General features: G+C 55.8%; 2 protein-coding genes across 2 annotated transcripts in view; one reads left to right on the top strand and one right to left on the bottom strand.

Moving 5' to 3' along the window:
• Positions 1-11,442, bottom strand: part of KCNAB2 (potassium voltage-gated channel subfamily A regulatory beta subunit 2) — a 95,723-nt gene extending 84,281 nt beyond the window's left edge. Inside the window, exon 1 of the mRNA XM_055419430.2 lies at positions 11,300-11,442. The gene's annotated coding sequence lies outside the window, so the exon portion shown is untranslated. The remainder of the gene's footprint in view (positions 1-11,299) is intronic.
• A 155-nt stretch (positions 11,443-11,597) lies between these two features.
• Positions 11,598-16,799, top strand: part of NPHP4 (nephrocystin 4) — a 139,556-nt gene continuing 134,354 nt past the window's right edge. The window contains exons 1-2 of the mRNA XM_055419433.2: positions 11,598-11,832; positions 12,800-12,860. The gene's annotated coding sequence lies outside the window, so the exon portion shown is untranslated. The remainder of the gene's footprint in view (positions 11,833-12,799; positions 12,861-16,799) is intronic.

Below are 16,799 nucleotides of genomic sequence, written 5' to 3'. Positions count from 1 at the left end.
GCCCACAGTGGGAACAGCCTGTGCCTGCTTCTAGGTAGGTCCCATGGCTTCAGCTCAAGGACTCAAAGCTCACCAGGTGGCCAGTGCATTGCAAGTCAGCTCCTCCAAGCAGGGACTCTGGAGGTTCCTGGGGCAGATAAGTGGACAGAAGGGAAGGCAGGAGGGCAGTCTTCCCCTTGGGCAGTGCCAGAACTGGCACTAGGACTTCGTTCCTGGAGTGAAGCCTCACAAGAAATGGAGGAGTGGAGGGTGCTCAGGACTGTGGCATCAGATCTCCGCAGCTCCGAGCCCTGGAGACGTCAACACAGTGAGGGAATGGGTTGTGAGGGTGGGCCTCGGACATTTGCGATGCAGTGGCTCGAAGGACCAAGGTCTCATGGAAGTCGAGGAAATCAGCCTGGGTCAGGCGAGATTTCCTTGGGCTTAAAGGGAGGGTGACGGCCCTGGAGGTCCTACCCCACCAGCAATGTTAACCCACACGCTGCTGCTAAGTCACTCAGTTGTGTCTGACTTTGCAACCCCATGGACTGTAGCCCACCAGGCTCATCTGTCCATGGGATTCTCCAGGCAAGAATAGTGGAGTGGGTGGTTATTTCCTCCTTCAGGGGATCTTCCTGACCCAGGGATCAAACCTGAGTCTCTTATGTCTCCTCCTTGGCAGGTGGGCTCTTCAAAACTAGTGCCACCTGGGAAGCCCATACTCACCCACATGAACAGAGCAGTGAGTGTCTCCCTGGAGGACCAGGCACGGGCTGTCTGGTTAATAAAAGAAGGGAAGGGACTGGGTTGGGGGATGCAGGTGCACCCTGAAAGTGCTCTGATGAATGGAGGAGGTTCCGGGGATGCTCTGGCACTTGGTTTCTGCTCAGGGGTTTCGCTTCTCTGATATTCCTGAGTGAGGTGGCAGCCACCAGCCTACCCTGTTCTGCCTTCTGGGAGTGTCCATCATTTCTGATCATTGCCAAGCACCTGCTTCTGCCATGCGCCTGCCCCAGGGCTGAGCTGGGGGTACAGAGGTGACTGGACAGACATGACTTATCTTCAGGGGGCACATGCTCTAGAAGGGACCGGACAGTGGTAGCTCAGAGAGACTTATGGGATGCTGGTGAGGGGGCTCAGGGAGTGGACACCAGCTGGCGGTCAGAGAGTTGCTTGGGGGCCCCATGCTGCCAATAAGTCTGATTCCTCCATGAACCCCAGTTCCTCTCTCCCTAAAATGAGTGGCTGGATCACATGGTGTCAAAGAGTAAGGAGCCCAAAGGGACTTTCTTGAGGACTGCTGGCTACTCGAGCTCAGCCCAGCCACTCGATAATAAATTAAACAGACCCTATTACAATTTGGGCTTCCCAGAGGTTAAAGTGTCAGCCTGCAATGCATGAGACCTGGGTTTGATCACTGGGTCGGGAAGATCCCCTGGAGAAGGTAATGGCAACCCACTCCAGTATTCTTGCCTGGAGAATCCTATGGACGGAGGAGCCTGGTGGGCTACAGTCCATGGGGTCCCAAAGAGTCAGACACGACTGAGCGACTTCACTTTATAAGTTTATATGCCTGCTGGCTCAGGGCTGCTTTAGAGACCAGGGGCTCTGCATGAACCTGGGAGCAAGTGCCCTCTCCTCCTCTCAAGGGACTGGGGAACTGTCCCCTGCTCTGTGCCCTCGCCCCCTGACTCAGGGCCCTTTGCTTGAGAAGCTGGGTGACTGGGGCTGCACCTGCCACCCCCTCTCCTGCTGCTCACAAAGGCTGCTGCCCAGGGCCCACATGCCTGTACCGTGGGTCTCTGCCTGGCCCTCGGCATCCATACAGCCCAGCAGGTGGCTGGAAGCCTCCAGCAGTTCCCCATTGTTACCATGGTTACCAGGCTACAGGAAGGTGGGGAGAAACCCTCTTCTCCACATTCCTCCCAGCAGTACCCCGGTGGACTTTGCCAGAACCTTCCAGCCCTGGGTAAGGAAGGGAATGAGGGCCCAGGCTGATACACAGGCTTTGTGTGTGTGTTTTGTCGGGGGGCTGTGGTGATCATGGTAGCTGAGCTGCTCAGGGGTCCCAAGGGAACTATGGGCAGGGGACAGGGTGGGGGCCACCAGGGACCTGTCAGCTCCCTCTCCCCTATTCTGGATTCATGACCCAGCTCAGACCCACAGAGGAGCCTCATCTGTTCTTTTGTTCTTTCCAAGGTCACGGGATGCCTGAAAAGCCATTGCAAATCCCAACAAAACAGCACCCCCTTTCGGCAGGGACACAGGTGCTCAGACTCTCAGGCGCAGAGATGCCTCCTTGTTTACACTCTCCTGTGTCCTGGTCAGGGTACATTTTTCCTCGAAAGATGAGTAGCCTCTTAGACTTCCCTGGTGGTCCCATGGTTAAGACTCCACCATGCAATGCAGGGGACATGGGTTTGATCCCTGGTCAGGGAACTAAGATCCCATGTGTCGTGGAGCAACGAAGCTCATGCACCGCAACTGCTAAGCCTATGCGCTGCACAGCCTGAGCCACGAATAGAGGGCCCGGGCAATGCAACCAAAGATGCCAAGAGGATTCTGAATATGCCACAACAAAGATCAAAGGTCCCACATGCTGCAGCTAAGACCCAACACAGCTAAATAAATAAATATTAGAAAGCAGAGACATCACTTTGCTGACAAAGGTCCATAGAGTCAAAGTTACAGTTTTTCCAGTAGTCATGTACAGACGTGAGAGCTGGATGACAGAGAAGGCTGAGAGGCGAAGAACTGATGCTTTCTAACTGTGGTGCTGGAGAAGACTCCTGAGAGTCCCTTGGACAGCAAGGAGATCAAACCAGTCTTTTTGGATTCAAAAGAAAATCAACCCTGAATATTCATTGGAAGGACTTATGCTGAAGCTGCAACTCTAATACTCTGGCCACCTGATGCAAAGAGCCGGCTTATTGGGAAAAACCCTGATGCTGGGAAAGATTGAGGGGAGGAGGAGGGGACGACAGAGGATGAGATGTTTGGATGCTATCACTGACTCAATGGACATGAGTTTGAGCAAACTCTGGGAGATAGGGAAGGACTGAGAAGCCTGGCGTGCTGCAGTCCATGGGGTCGCAAAGAGACGCGAACGAGCGACTGAACAATTAAACAAAAAATAAAGATGAGCAGCGCCTAGGACTTCCCTGGTCCAGTGGTTAAGACTCTGTGCTTCCAATGCAGGGGATGTGGGCTCGATCCCTGTTTGGGGAACTAAGATGCTGCTTGGTGTGGCCCCTACCAAAACAGATGAGCAGCCTCCAAGATCCTTCCTCAACTAACCCTGCGTCCCTCTCATGAGGACTCCCCCCAGCCCCCTACACCACCGCTGCAACCGCCAGCCATCTCTGCACCTTCGTGTGTGGCTCTCCCTGCCCAGAAAGCCACCCTGTCCTTTCTCTGTCTTCAGTGAGAACTACAGCAGCTCCAGCCTCGCCTCCTCGCTTCCTGACCACGTGGATGCACCTTGTCCTGTCGAGTTGTGCCCACTGGGCCTGCAGTCACTTCTGCTGTGGCCTGAGCGGCCCCTCCATGGGTTGGAACCCACACCTCCTCCCCCACTGACCATGGGTTCTGAGGGCAGTGGCCCTGTCTGTGCCCTTGTTTCTTGGGTCAGTGAAAGAAGGGGTGGAGCACAGGCCTCACACACACAAGGTGAGGGTCAGGAGCCGGGTCGCTCCTACGAGCAACGAGTCCCTTGTGTTGTGACGTCAGGCCCAGGGTGGCGGATGGGTCTCATATGAACAGGCCCTTTGTTTAGGACGTGGTCCATGTGTTCCCCACAGGACCTGCCCCAAGTGCCACCAGTGGTCTTTCCTAACCCAACCTTCAACCTTCGGGCTGAGGAGGAAGCATGACAGCCTCCCGGGAGCCCTTGCTGTGTCCCCGGCTGGGACACAGGAGGGTCAGGGCTCTGTGTCCCTGAGGAAGGGGGCGGCATTTTGTTGGGATTTGCAATGATCCCTTTTCTGGGCATCCTGTGACCTTGGCAATAGCAGGGGGGGCAGAGATGGCTCCAGGCCTCCTGGACTGGGTGACAAAAAACACCTTCTCCTCAGTGAGAGGCAAAGGCAACACTCCCCGGGGGGTGAGGGAGCTGCTGAGCAGAGGTGTGGGGGGGAGGGCGGGCCTCACGAGAAGGGGAGGGGATGCCACAGGTTCAGTCCCGAGGGACAGGCCCGCTCCTGAGTGGAGCGCCTGCTTCCGTCACCCAGGACAGGTGAGAAAGTCAGTCTCCTGGCCAAGTGTTGTTCCAGGAGGACTGGGGCACGGCTGACATCAGCAACTCCCCACCCACAGCAGGAATCAAGCTGGATTTGGGATTCGAAGATGACAAAAGCATAGCAGGTGGCCCAGTTGAGTGAGGGTTTCCCAAGTTCCAGAGCACTGAAGAAGCCCCAGGAAGCCCCGCTCATCAGAACTTCCAATGGTCAAGGCGTGTGTCCTTGGGCTCCACTTTACAAAGTGGAAATGGGAAAGTCTGCTGCAAACTTTGAGTGTTTCTCAAAGTGCTGCCTCGGAACCCCAGGCCAGTGGCCACTGAGCCCCACCAGGACTCAAGGGGGCTGTTTTCATTCTCCCGCTGTGATCCCAATGTGTGTCTCAGGGCTCAGGACCTCCTGGTCCCTCTGGGGCCACCAGAGGGGCCCCCTTCTCTGCAGTCATGTCACATGCATCAGTGAGACTGGAAGGATGAGCCCCAGCCCCTCAGTTCACAGGCATCCCCAGAAATGTCCCTACTAGGGCAGGACCCAGAATCACCCACCGTAGAACCATCTTTTATGAATGAACAGACTGAGGATACGGCTGATGGACCCAGTTCATCAGAAGAGTGACATTTCTTCTCACTGACCTGCTTGCCTCTCTCACCATCCTTCCTTCTATCATGGTCTGATTTCTCAGGAGACTGGGCTTCCCAGGTGGCATTAGTGGTAAGGAGCCTGCCTGCCAATGCAGGAGATGTAAGAGACGTGGGTTCCACCCACGGGTTGGGAAGACCCCCTGGAGGAGGGCATGGCAACCCACTCCAGTGTTCTTGCCTGGAGAATCCCATGGACAGAGGAGCCTGGCGGGCTACAGTTCATGGGGTCGCAAAGAGTTGGACATGACTGAAGCGACTTAGCATGCAGTTAGGCAGCAGAGTGCAAAGGTCAGGAGCGTGGGCATTGGCCCCCAACAGCCTGGGTTCAGATCCTGACTCCTCCCTGTTCATGCTCTGTGACCTGAGGACAATCACCTCAGTTTTTAGGGCCTATTTCTGCAACAGTAAAAGGGGGGCAATGTCAGCTCCTCAAACTGGAGTCGACAAAGAACAGGGCAAAGAGGGTGGCATATGCACCTGTTGTGGGGGTGGGGTGCTCCATCACCTCCACTCCTGGTAGAGACTGGCCCCAGCAGCATGGGGCCCGCCTGACGCAATGGACACCTCCTCCCGCCCCTGTCTCCATTTCCTCCTGGGCTCCAGGGTAACCCAGGGTCTCCTCCTGTCCTGATCTTCGTCTTTTCTCTCGAATCCTGCACTCAGGACCACTCCCTGGACTCCTTATTCTGCCCCCTTCACTCTTGTCCCCACCTGCAGGGTGACCTGGTCCATTGCCTGGGCTGTGACAGGTGGGTGCTAGCAATCACGTTTGGCTTGAACCCCATTTGAACCCAGGGCTCCCCTTTCAATGCCCACAGCCAAACCGAAGGCCAAGGCACATAACTTGGACCCAGCGAGGCAGGGTCAGCAGGGTGCAGGCCGACAACACCCAGGGATGAAAGCCTGGGGCCCCAGGCTCCTCTTACCTTCCACATCCCACTGCCGCCCAGCTCCGCAGAGGCTGTGCTCTGCTGTCCTCCTATCTTTTCATTCTTTTCATCGGTTCCAGACATATTTATGGGGTCCCGCTCTGTGCGAGATGCTGGGTCTACAGAAGCACCCAATACAGACAACAGTCTCCCCTGAAGAAGACACGCGGTCTCCCCCACCACCACACCCGGTCCTCACCGCACGTCATAGACACGTCTGCCTCCTCCATCCTGGCCTGGACATGTCACTGCCAGTTCCAAAGCCCCCATTCATCCGATGGCTGGTCTCTCAGACCCCAGTTCCTGCCCCTCTGCCAACGACTCCTACGGGCACCTTCCACCTGTGCTTCCCCTGGATCTCGGCCATTGTCCAATGCATTCCGCCCCCACTGTCCTCTCTCCAGGGACTAGGCCATGCAGGGTCCCTCCCAGACCGTCCTGTCCCAGTTTTGCTATCAAAACCCTGCCTCCTGTCAAGGTGTGGGTCAAGGGTCAATCCCATCTGCCCCCATCTCTCCTCTCAGCAGAGGCACCTCTGATGGTTCCTGGTCTGCGGTTACTGCCTCCCCTTCCTGGCTCCTGGCCCCTAGAGGTGGAGGTAAGCAGGGCCTTGCTCATTCTTGGCACTTCAAATGTCTGCCGCAAAGGCCTTTCCCCATTGGCGGTATTACAGGTTTTAAACAATGTTTAATTCTAATTTACTTTTTAATCTGTGGATTCATCAGCATTTCCTTGTTCCAGTTATTTCTGAGTTTCTTCCATCCAGAAGGGGCAGGAAGGGCACTGTTTCGAGGGATCCCCTACCATCATGGGGAGCTTGGGAATGCAATGTTCTCAGGCAGAATTCTAGCTCCTTCTGCCCTGGGCTGCATTTAGCAGCTTGTGGACATCAGGCTGGAGTTCGCTCTGAGAGATCCTAAAGCTGCTGAGGGATGGAAGATGAAAACAAGCTGTGGTGAGGAGGGTGGGTGAGCTGGGGGCGGGGCTCTGCAGCCCCCTGGTCCCGACAGGCCACTGCATTCGTGGGCAGGCAGGCAGATGGGTGTCCTCCAGGAGGTCTGGGGTAGGGAGGACAGGGTGGGGCGTGTCCCTCTACTCACAGGGAGGCTGTGATCTGCACAGATAGGGAAAGCCCTCCTCCCTCCATGACAGCCACCAGCTGAGTTCTCCCAGGTTCCTCTCCAGGAGCGCACAGCCCCGCTGAGGAGCCCCACGTGGGCTCCTGAAATGACTCAGAGGGCGACCTGAGTCACTCTGATTGAGCCTTCCTGGGAGCCACCTGGGCTCCAGGTAGGGTGAAGGTTTGTGCTCAGCCTGTGATTGGACGCAGAGGCTGGGAAGCTGAGGAGGTTCTTGCCCTATGCCAAGGACTGTTCTTATGCCTCTACTTGTGTCATTTCACCGAGCTCGAAAAAGGGAGACGCAAGCACGGGGTCAAGCAGCTGGGAGAGTGAGAGCCGAACACTCATAGAGCTAGTTCTTCCCCGGGGGCCACAGGCCAGGATCGCTGTGCTTGCGGACCAGATCCTGTATCTATGGGACCTCAGAAGTTGCTCACTCACTGGAGAAAGTAGCCCTACAATGAACAGTTTGCTGGTTTGCTTTGAACCCAGTGTGGGGATCTGAGAAGGAGAAACATGCACTTGACTTTCATCCGTTGAGTTGGACGATGGATCTCAGCTATTCAGCAGTTGGGCTCAAGATCCACGATCAAATTAGGTGTGGGAAAACCCCCTAATATGGCTCAAGATCTTGGTGGGGAAAAGGCCCACAAATGGGTCTGCAGCACGGGAGACGTTCCCAGCCCATCTCTGTTTTCCCCCTTTTCCCAATGTGGCACCAAGACAGTCAATTCTGCAAGCACCTGTGTGTTGGAGTGAGAGGGAAGATGGGCTGCCTGCAAGGAGGAAGTTCAATGGCGGAGGGAGCCAGAAATGCAGGTGAACAACCCCAGATGCCCTGAGTCTCCAGGGCTAACCACCTGGTCACTTGGTGGAGCAGGGGGGACCTCCTGAGACTCCATTTTCCAGCTGATGAATTAGAAAGTATGCGGGTGCAATGCACACTCTGAGTGGGGGTGGCCTGGCCTGCAGTGCATCCCTTGGTGTACAGAGAGGAAGGCTGGCTCTGTCTCAGCCCGGTGGGATGTGGCCAAAGTTATGAAGACCCAGTAGCTGCTCACCTCCGCCTGGGGAGGAGACTCACATTCCTTCCAAGGCCAGGCTGGATGGAAAGGCTTAAGTTCACCCCAGCAGTGATGGGATGACCAGTCTAGTGATGTCCCCAGCTGGCCCCTTTTGTGCCCTCTGGGGGAGGCCCTGTCCCTTTTTCTTCTTTGCACTGGCTGAGCCAAGGACTACATCCTCTTAGAGTCGCCCCAAAGAAAGGGGGGACATGCAGAGGCTAGGAGGCTGAATGTGCTGGGCTTCCTGGTCATGAGAAAGGCGGCCTCCACATACCTCAGGAGTGGGGGTTGAACCTAACCCTTTTGCACATTGGAGGAGACGCCTATGCAAAGTAAGGATTTCTGGCACTTTTGGAGGGGCTGGACCTGGTGGGACAGGCAGGGGGCTGGTGCAGTGGGAAGAGAAACCAGGTTCCTCATGACCAGGAGGCTGGGGCTGTCTTGCCACCTCTTTGTGCCTAGTTCCCATCCAGACCAATCAGCCTCCCTCACAGGGAGTGGGTTTACAGTTATTTACAAGGACCCGCAGCGAAGCAAGGTCAAAGCGCAGTGTCCCTTCTTCCCTTTTATCTCACCCAGTGGCCCGGCCCCTTGCCATCTCTTTGATGACATCTTTGGGATGACAGGGCCCTGGCTCTGGGGGCACTGCCAGGAGGGCAGGATGCTGTGGCTGAGTGTTCTCCGCAGTTGGGCATCTCTGACTCCCAACAGCCCCACTGACTCAGAAGCACCCATGGTGCTATTTCCCCACATGTGTCAGCATGACCTCACAAGTGCTTCCCGAAGGGCCACTGGTTGGCACATCCATCGGGTGTTGGTTTCCTCCAGTGGGCAGAAAGAAATTCCTGGCTCAAATTGGCAGGAGGCACAGGGTCTGACACCTCTGAGTGACCTTGGAGAAGTCTGCCTTTGGGCTTCTGCTGACGCCTCCCAAGTGGAAGATGCCCAAACCCCTTGCAGCTCTAGCATGCTCACCTCTATGAGGCGGGACCCCTAGCTGCTGGGAGGGGATGGAGGGGGAAGTCTCTGGCCCTCAAGACAGTCAGAGACAGTCTTCCCCAAATGCCTCCATAAGTGCCACCATTCTGCCTGTAATTCAGGGACCTCAGGAAACCTCTCTGGGATCTTTGGTGACGTGAAGGTCATGGAGAAGTGGAGGTCAAGGACTAGGCACATGCTCCTTCCAGCCTGAGTCCTGGGAAACCACACACATTCCCCTGGGTTCCAGAAGAGGAGGAGGCCTTCCTTTGCCACGTGTGGAGCTGCCCAGTTGCTATGGCCCCAGCACTAACAAACAGAAAGTCGAGAGGAGGCCCCCTCCCTTACCGGAAAGTGAAAAACCAAAACTTGTACCACTCACTTCCTCCCAAATCATCTGGGGTTTAGAAGATCATTGAAGAAGGAAAGCAAGCCAGCCCCAAGATGTGAAGCTTCTCAATCTGCCCCACCCCAGAGCTTGCTCGCTCCTGTGTCCCTCAGTGCCGTGGCCCATGACCCTCAGTAGACAAGAAACGTGGTGTCTTTGTCACACCTGTGTGCAGTTGCTTTCATGCTCATTCATCCCCGTCCAGACCCAAAAGGGTTCTGAGCATGAGACCTGGTTTCACACTGCTCAAGACCCTTCCTCCCTGTGCTCTGGCTCAGCCCCCACATGGTCTGGCGGCTGGTGCAGCAGAAAGAGGCACAAGGAACTGGACCTCGGGTTTGCAGGGGAGCCTCCAGCAGGCTGCTTTCGAGGTAGGAACGCACTGCAGCTGGAACACCCTCAATGTCATTGAGGCCGGGCATGGGCTTGGAGAGTGTGCCCCACGGACAGGACCTGGGTAGCCAATGCACTCTGGGCACCCCGTCATGACAGCTCAGGGGCAGGAGCCCAGGAACCACATGCAAGCCTGGGCTCTGCAGGGAGATCCACGCACCAAGCAACAATCAAGAAGGCAGACACGACTCTCCACAGTCCCCGAACCCTGCAACGTGGGGCCTGAATGCGGTTCTGTTTTGCAGAGCAGGGGCTTGCTCTTGGCATTGAGAGGCAGATGGCATTTTTGAGGGGGAGGAGAAGTAGCAGAGAAAGAAGAAATCCTAAAACGACAGACAGTAGGACAGCTGTGGCCTGAACTTGGTGTTCCTGTGCCTCGGATGTGGATGTATTAATTTCCATAAATGCTAATAGCCCATTTCCCCAAGAGCTATTACTTATGTCATCTCCCCTTGGATGCGTTTCAACACAGGGCAGACAAGTGAAAAAGGAAAGGACTGCCCCCACCGGTGGGTTTACTGCTCCCCAACCATGTCTCCACTAGGTAGCTCAGGACTGTTCCTCTAATTCAGGGTCAAGACCCCCTGCCTTCAGCCCACAACCAGGTCCTTATCATGCCAGGAGGCAAAGAAAGTTACCACCCCGAAAATGCTGAATCACAAAGTAAGCTGAGCAGGAAAGTGGGGGTGGGGTGGGGAGGGACATCATGGCCAGGGAGGAAGACAGGGTGCTAAGGGACTTCTCACCTGGAGACCCCCTGAGGCTGCTCTAGACAAAGTGTAGACCCCAAAGGAGCTCCTGGACAAATGCCAGGGGGAGCAGAGCCAGGGTAGGCGGCCTGGGTGGCAGGGTGGAAAGGTGGGCAGGTACAGGACAGCCACTGCAGCAGGACGCGGTGCAGCAGCTGGAGCTCTGTGTCCTGCGTCCTGCGGGAGCAGCAGCAGGTAGGGGAGGTGGGGAGCGAAGAGAAGCTGAAGATGGGGTAGGGGCAGAGGGACCCGGGTAGGGTGCAGTGTGTAGGTAGCCAGATGAACTGGTGCAGGAGGGGAATGCCAAGGTCCTGGGGAGCAGGGCAAGGTGGAGAGAGGGCGCCCATGGGGAAACGTAGGCATTGGGAGTAGAGTGGGTGGGAAGATGGGGCTAGGGACCTGAAAGAAGAGGCAGGATGAGCCTTTGGGAGAGAGATGGGGAGGACTGGGACCAGGAGCGCTCCGATGGGGGGTGCGCTGATGCTGGGAGAGGGAATGGAAAGAGGGATGGGGGAGGGGGAGGCGAAGCTGCGGGAAAAGGAGGGGTCAGGGCGGGATGAAGTTGGGGCAGGGGTCGGGATGGGAGCTAAAAGGTCGGGCAGGCTGGCAGACAGGGCAGGCAAAGGAGGGCGGAATGGGGGAAGGGATATGATGGAGAAGGAGGTGAGCCGGCTGGAGAGGAGGTGAGGATGGAGTGGGGTGCGGGGACGAGCTGGGGACAAGGAGATGGAGAGTCAGCGCGGGCCTCGCGGTGCCCGCCGCCGCTCTCCCGGCGCACTGCAGGGGACTGCGCGGACGGCTGGGGTCTCCCCCTGCACTCACCTGGGGGCTCCAGCTCCGGATCCTCTATCCCGCTCCGGATCTTCCTTCCCGCCCTGCCCCTGCGACTTTAGCGCCCCCGAATCCCGCTTGCTCCACCAGGTTCCGCCCGCAGCATCTTCACCTCGTGGGACGCCCGGGGACACTCCTCTTCTAGATTCTCATTGGCTGTTCTTCACGCCAGTCACACTCTTATTGGCTGAGGGATCGCCGACCATGCAAATTAGGACGGGCCCGCCGCCGCGCCGATTGGCTGGCGCTGCAGGACCTGAGACCTTGGACTTGGGCTCTGATTGGTCCCTGCGTCCTGCTTACGTGGATGACGGAGAGCGGCTCCTTGGAGGAGCCTTCCAAGGCTCCTCCGGCTGGTGGCAGCGGATCAGGAGCACCTTCGCCGGTCCTCGGCCCGCCGGGTCTGCGGCTCCGGTGGGCACAGGCCAGCGCCGGGCCTCTGGATCCGTCGTAGAGGCACTTCCTCAGAAGCCTGGGGCTCGACGCCCGGGGGCGGGGGCGGTGGCTGCAGGCGCGTCTCCTAGGTAACGCTGCCCGCCACGGGCGGAACCACGTTGGCTGGCGCCGCGGGGGAGGTTGGACTCAGTCCAGAGGCTCAGGGGCCACCGAGCGGCCCGAGGCCTTGATCCCGGAGTGTGTGTGTGTTACTTCGTCCGACTCTTCTAGGGGCCCGGGGCCTGAGGGACGCGGCAACCCGGCGAGCGCGGGGCTGTGCCCGCGTCGGTCGTATTTTCCTCCCCCTCTCCTTGACTTTTGGTGTGGCCCGGGCCGCCGGGTCCTGTAGGGTATCGGGGGCTTCTTGGGGCTCAACCTCTGCACTTTGCCCCTAGACCCCGCACCTGCTGGCAGAGCTTCAGCTTCCGGCGACCGCGGTGCGGCCGGCTTGGGCTTTGCTGTGACCGCGGCATTGGCCCTCCCCTTTTCCCGTTCGGACCCCTGCTGGGGACCCCTGCTTTGCCTGTCCCCGCTGGGTACCTGTCCCCTACTGGTCCTGCCGACCCGACCCCGAGCCGCTGCCCAGTGGAGATCTGGAGACTCCCTGACTCTCGCGGGATTCCCTGCAGCGATGGTCCTGCCTGGCTAAGGCCTGCCCTGGAGCTGCTCCCGCCATCCCCTCCGCTGTCCAGCCCGCCGACCTCCTGACCCCACTTGGGCCCTTGAGCTCTTGAGACCCGCAATGCTCGGTCTCCTGCTGTCTTCTTCAGACCTTTGCACATTTCTTTCCATGTCTGTATCTGTAGAAGACAGGTGCCTTCGCAGCCCTGGTCCTGCCTTCACTGTCGCACTGTCATTTTGACTGACGCACAGGTGGGAAGTTTCACAAGCTTGTGTAGTTGGAAAAGGTGTACTTTAGAAGATTGTGCCTAGTCGCCTCCAGTTCCAAGCCAGGTCTCCATCACAGCTCCCTGCACCCTCCTCTCCTCTATGATTTTCATAGGTAACAACCACCTCTTTTGTGTGCTAATATCCTGTCTTTCTACCTCCCTTCAGATACATTCCTCGAGGGCAAGGAGGTTGTCTGCAGTGTTCTCCAGGGCCTGGCACATGGTAGGTACTCAAAGAATACTCCTTGAAAGAGAAATTTCAGGCAGGGCTTAATTAGATTTCCACTTACTCTTGAAAATAAGGTGGGGGGTGGGGGGGTTTGCTTCCCAAGTGGTGCGGTTGGTGAAGAATCTGCCTGCCAATGCAGGAGATGCGGGTTTGACCCCAGAGTCGGGTAGAGTCCCTGGAGTCAGAAATGGCAACCCACTCAGTATTCTTGCCTGGGAAATCTCACGGGCAGAGGAGCCTGGTGGGCTGCAGTCCATGGGGTCACAAAGAGTTGGACACGACTGAACACACACATGCCATGCACTTGGTGTCTACTCTCAAAAAAGCTCCCGAGCTTTCGGGGTTCAGGCAGGCCAGATCTCTTTCGCGTCTGGGAGGGAAGCTTCCTCGTGCCCGGGAAGTTCCTTGTGGCTCCTGTCCCTCTTTTTTATTGGTGAACTACTGCTGATGAGACCTCAGCCCAGCTGATCTCTTCAGTGCCTGGGTCTCTCCTCTTCTCCATCCCCGCCCCCCCCTTGCCAAAAACGGAGACTGGGTTAGGCTTGTCTTCTGTGTGCTGGTCAGGCTTGCCCCCTAGCCTTTGTCGCACTGGATATTTAGATTCTTGAGGACAGGGTATTTGACTGTCCGCATCACTGTACTGGGACAGAGCAGGTGCTTGGTGAATATTTGTTGATCAGGTAGGTCTGCAGAAGCAAAGACTTCCAGGGAGCTTCAGAGGCCCCCCCTCCTTTTGTTGGTGGGAGACAGATGCTGGGAGGGCAAGAGACTTTGCAGAAGTCAGAGAGGAGAGCAAGGATCAGCCCAGGCTCCTCCACCTCTTTGCTCTCACTTTGCCCTTGAGGGCTTCTCCTGGCCTTGGTGGGCAGAGGGGCTGGCATAGGTTATAATGGCTTTGGTATTTGTACGACTGGCTATATGGTTTCAGGCTGGCTGTTTAACCTCGGGATCTCATTTTTCACATCTGTAAGAAGGGGACAGTAGTGGTACTTATCTTCCAGAGTTATTGGAATAGCAAATATGAAAATGTGAGTGCCTGGCTCATGATAAGGACTCAATAAAAGTTGGTGCCCTTTCTTCCCTCTTCCTCTGGAGAGCCCCTTGTACCCTTTTCTTGGGCTCAAACGCAGGACCCTCCTAGTTTTCTCTTTATGGTTCATCTGGCCCCAGAGGCCCCTCTGCCTTCCTCTGCAGCTTTCTTCATTCCTCTCCAGCATAATTGAATGATTTACTTAATCATTAGAAAGGTTTACACTGGGGACCTAGTCCTGACCTCACGGAGCTCAGTCCTGCAGGACTACAGTGACCATGTAGCCTGGGGAAGCTGGGTGACTCTTCTGTGATAGGGTCCCGTGTGAGGGGGGCTGTGTGGGTGGAGGTACTTTCCTGGGGAGGTGGCACCAGAAGAAGACTCATCCAGGGGTGCGTGTGCCTGTCCAGGGGGATGGAGGGCGTGCTGAATGGGAGGAACTGATGCAGGGCAGGATGGAGCGTACAGGAGCGTGGGCCGGGTGAGAGCTGTCTGGGGCACTGGGTCGGGGGAGGTGGGCGGGAGGGGAAGAGCTCTGTGTGTAACGGAGCCCCGGGACTGTCCAGGCTCCTACTCCCAGGAGCCTGTGTCTCAGGAGTCACCTCTCCCTCCATCACCCACTCCAGTAGTCACTCCATCTCCACCACCTGCCTCCACCTGCCTGGCTCAGAGCTTTGATCTTGGGAGACCTGCCTTTTGTCCCAGCAGGTCTCCTGCAGTGCCATCCGGTCATCACAGCTGGTCCTGCCAAATGTGGTATTGGGTCCCCTCATCACCCAGGGAAGTTGGGGGATGTACTAAGTTAGGGATCTGGGGCGAGGGAGCCACCTACAAAGGAGGCACTGTCCTGGAGCCAGGAAACACTGCTCCTGGGGGCTCCTTCTGGAGGGTGTTTCTGTACATGTGCTTCTGAGGCAGAAGGGGCTTTGCTGTAGAGTTACCGTCCAGTCTTTGAAGGTCCTCACTTTGCAGGAATAAACCTCTCAATTTTAGAACTAATGTCAATGATGAAACATTTCCCTGAAAAAGAGAAAAACTGGGGAGACAAGTTTATTGAAACTTCAGTTTTAGAGCTGAATTGATTGAGCTCTGATGGTAAGTGCGGTATCAAGGCCCCAGGAGAGTAGGTTTCCTTCTGCAAGCAGTGGGCCAAGGAGCAGATCAGTGCAGGACAGCTGATACGTGCTCTGACCAGAAGCACAGAAGCCTGCTGGGTGCAGAAGCACAGAGGAGCTGGCCCTGGGAGACAGCCTGTCCAAAGGGCGCTGTGGCTGGCATCCCATTGAAGATACACACAGTGTATGTCATCTCTGAGACCAGCCCCGAAGCCCTCAGGCCAGAACTGGGGAGGGTAGTTCCGCAAAACAAGTGGTATTGAGCCGACAAGCATAACCCACAAAGGAAAAAACACCACATAAACTGGTGTGTGTACCTTACTGTTCATACAGTTACAATCTGGATGTGGAGGCCCGAGGAGATGTGTGCCGGGTTGGGGTGGTGTTCCAATGGGGGCTGGACCCCACACTGAGGCCCACTGGGTGTGGGAGAGCATCTCAGGGGGGCCAGTCGAATTCATACCTCCAGGGCCCCCCTGCGTTCCCAGCACAGCCTGTGAGTGTGGAGGGTGGGCCGGCTGCCTGAAACCCTGCATTTCAAGTCCCTTTAGAGCAACCTTTCTCCAGCTTTTTAGTGTCACGCTACTTTATGCTTTAAAAAGTGATTGAGGACTCCAAATAACTTCCTAAAATGTGAGTGATGCCTACCAACATTTATTGTTGAGAAATGTTGACAGTGTTATTAATTCATTTAAAAACAGTAGACCTGTACATGTTAATATAAAAATATATTTTTTTAATGAAAGCCAGACATGTTTTCTGAAACAAAAACATTAGCAAGAAGAGTGAGGTTGTTTTGTGTGTTTGTTTGTTTTTGAAATATTTATTTGTTTGGCTGTGCTGGGTCTTAGTTGCAGCATGCAGGATCTTTAGTTGCAGCATGTGGGATCTAGTTCCCTGACCAGGGATCGAACCTATACCCCTGGCATTAGGAGCACAGAGTCTTAGCCACTGGACCACCAGGGAAGACCCTTTTTTGGGTTTTGCTTTGTTTTTGTTTTGCATGATTGTGAATCCCGGTGGGCACTGCTTCACTGGTACATCTTCTCTGTTGAGTCTGTTGTGTTGAGTCATTTTGCTTGAAGGATTTGAAGGAGATACAGATGGGCGGGGGGGAGCCCTTAGAGAACTGTGGATATTCTGCTTCTGTGCTGTACCCAAACCCACAAACGATCGTTCCTTAAGGGTTTCTTGCGAGCAGAGTTTGACACCCTGTCTGAAAACTTTCACACTGTTACATTAAATCCTCTGGTGTGCATCGCACTTTGGGTGGATCATTCCCCCAGGCAAGATTTTGCATCATTGTGCTTGTTCTCTCGGACAATAACTGCTTCTGAGTTAGGCAGATCTTCCAAATATTGACACATCTACTCACACAATTTCAAAAGCTCACTTTTCGTTACCAGCACTACCCATCTTGTCAGGAAAGTCTCCAAGAGTTATGAAGCTGTCAGGCTCACAGTGGAGGGCACAGATTTTCCCAATTCTGAATTTTGCCCGAAAGCTCAGTTTTTATGAGTTTACCTTGAAGTGACAGGTTCATTTTGTTCAGACTGTGTTTGAAGCTCCCAGTTCTGAATCACCATTGTTTGTCTCTGAGCCATTCTTTAAGTAAGAATGGTGTTGGTGAGTTCAGGAAGGAGGCAGTTTAACTTGCAGCCCAGCGATCACGCCCGGCTTACCCTGGGGTGACCCTGGCCCTTCATTTGTCAGCAGAAATGCTTTTTGTGCTTTACCCCCTTTCATCACAGAGTGTTAAAAGCACGCATCCTCAAGGGTCAAGTCAAGATGT

This window comes from Moschus berezovskii, chromosome 17, assembly GCF_049115385.1.
Source record: "Moschus berezovskii isolate FMDL1 chromosome 17, NW_MosBer_1.0, whole genome shotgun sequence".
Classification (NCBI taxonomy): Eukaryota; Metazoa; Chordata; class Mammalia; order Artiodactyla; family Moschidae; genus Moschus; species Moschus berezovskii.
This window is presented reverse-complemented; position numbering and strand designations above follow the sequence as displayed.